Below are 2,500 nucleotides of genomic sequence, written 5' to 3'. Positions count from 1 at the left end.
CTTCCCCTACGACCCCCTACCCCCTCTCCCCCTTCTCCCCTCCCCCCTCTCCCCCCGGAGCACACACACACACACACGCCGGTCCCTGCACATCAGCTGAGAACCCGGCCGACCGCCAGTCCTGTGTGCGAACTCAGTCTGCTGTCGGCCTCCGCTGCACTGCGTCTGTGAGTGCTGCTGTCATTGATCAGGACTCGATACCCTATTTACGACCACAGCGAAGGACAGACCCCGACACACATGGGACACACACACACACCCGTGGTTCCCTTCAGTCCGTAACGTGAATCAGGTGGTGTGTCGTCTGCGCTTGAAAAATCGACCCTCACTCTCCCCATCCAGTTTTGTGCGAATACCTCGGCCGCTACAGGAGTTGGCGTGCGGCATGCGGGAGGGTTGCAAGGGCGGTGCATTGGTGGTATCATAACCGCAAGAAACGGAAATGTGTGTATGTGTGTGTGTGTCCTAAATTGCAGTGGTTGCCAACACTGTGCGATAACTGCGAGGGAAAAGGACACTGGCATCGTCAGAAGGGTCGTGGTTGCCAGGAGTAAGACAGTTGTGGCCTTGGCAATGTAAACGTATCATTAGCATCTTACACATTGAAAACTCCTCCTACACCCCTCCGAAAAAAAGAAAAAAAAAAAAGTAAAAGATAAAACACACTTGGAGGGGAAAAAATCTCGAAGAAAATCCGGCTTGACATCCTGACAATAGTGTTTGCTTGTGATTCGCTGAATGAAATTATGACACTGCAGTTCTTATTATTATCGATCTGTTTTCTCTCTGTTTCTTTTTCCTGTTCGTTCGGTTAGCAATAATTTATCGATTATGTGTGTGATTTGCTGCACTCACGAACCCGCAAGATAATAGTGTATAAACGTCTCTCTGTGTATATCTATGGTAAAAGATTGCAGTGATTGCAACACATCGGTAATGATAATATGGTGTTGATAGACGCTTAATATGAGAATGCAATTGATTCTGATCTTTATTGTAAGTGGAATTCAGTAGTATGTGACAGGGGTGCCTGTTACACTTAATTACGATTAATTAATATTGATGACAGTGATGGTGCTAATGACGATTATCATTCGTGCTAAGTAAGTTATTACTGACGCCAAAGCATTAATTACGGTATGTTAGTTATTAACGAATGGTGGCAGTGTTGTAAAACTGCACACGCGACAGTGATTGTTACTTATATTATTATTATTTACACATGGCAATCTTATTGGTACCAAGAAATAACCAAAAATAACGATTATGACGTAACACAGATCAAGGAGAGTTTATTAATAATTACAGCATTTGACAATCTGGCTCCAGCTTCCTCCTTAAATTACCAACCACGTGGTTACTTCTTCACATGTTGCAAAAGTGTTATTTTTATTGCAAAGGTCATATTTGCACGTTGAGAAAAGTGACAATTGGCGAACTAGTGAGAATGGAGCTAAGGACACAGTTTTAGCCGAGAGTAGGAGTCTGGATATTTATAAGTAGATTGCCAAAAAGTTCTCTCTCTCTCTCTCTCTCTCTCTCTCTCTCTCTCTCTCTCTCTCTCTCTCTCTCTCTCTCTCTCTCTCTCTCTCTCTCTCTCTCTTTATTTTTCTTTCTCTGTCTCTTTCTTTCTTACTTTCTTTTTCTCTGTCTGTCTGGCTCTCTCATTGAGGAAAACGAGAAAAAATAGATAGGAAATGAAGAAAATATGGAGAGAGAGAGAGAGAGAGAGAGAGAGAGAGAGAGAGAGAGAGAGAGAGAGAAGAGAGAAAGAAAGAAAGAAAGAAAGACAGAAAGAAAGACAGAGACAGAGACAGAGACAGAGACAGAGACAGAGACAGAGGAAAAGAGAGAGAGAGAGAGAGAGAGAGAGAGAGAGAGAGAGAGAGAGAGGGTGGGGAAGAAGTGACTCGGTGTGTATATATAGGGAAGAAAGAGTCAAAGATGGAGCCGAGAATAAACCCAAAATAGAAGAGAGAGCGCAGGAGACTCTCTCGCTTCCTCATTTACTAAGAGTCACCTGCACCGCCATCATTTCTCGGCTGCCAGGTGTACGATAACTGCCGGGGAGGGAGAGGAAGGCGGTAGACACGTGCTTAATATATGTTTTGTTTCTGCGATATCTTTTCCTTTTTCTTTGTCTCTTTTGGGTTGATTATATATATATATATATATATATATATATATATATATATATATATATATATATATATATATATATATATATATATATATATATATATATTATGACTGTTGCAAAAGAGGGAGGGGAAGGAGGTAGATACGTGCTTAATATATGTTTATGCGATCTCTTTTCTTTATATTTTTGATGTAGGGTTGATTATGTTTTTTGATTATTGGTGTTTACAATATTTGTCGTTAATAACGTAATGGTATGATTTTGCCTTTTTTTTTTTCGAGAGTGAGTACCATGAGGAGGGATTTTAGTTTGCGCTCGTCATCCCATCTCAGAATTTTAATAACTTTTTGCAATAATTTT

At 41.2% G+C, this 2,500-nt stretch overlaps 1 protein-coding gene across 1 annotated transcript in view; it reads left to right on the top strand.

Annotated features, from left to right (window-relative positions):
* Positions 1 to 72: 72 nt before the first annotated feature.
* Positions 73 to 2,500, top strand: part of LOC119577696 (long-chain-fatty-acid--CoA ligase 1-like) — a 63,478-nt gene continuing 61,050 nt past the window's right edge. The window contains 1 exon segment of the mRNA XM_037925252.1: positions 73 to 167. The gene's annotated coding sequence lies outside the window, so the exon portion shown is untranslated.

The sequence above is a fragment of the Penaeus monodon genome, chromosome 10, assembly GCF_015228065.2.
Source record: "Penaeus monodon isolate SGIC_2016 chromosome 10, NSTDA_Pmon_1, whole genome shotgun sequence".
NCBI lineage: Eukaryota > Metazoa > Arthropoda > Malacostraca > Decapoda > Penaeidae > Penaeus > Penaeus monodon.
The sequence above is the reverse complement of the archived record's forward strand: the minus strand, read 5'-3'. Positions and strand labels throughout refer to the sequence as shown.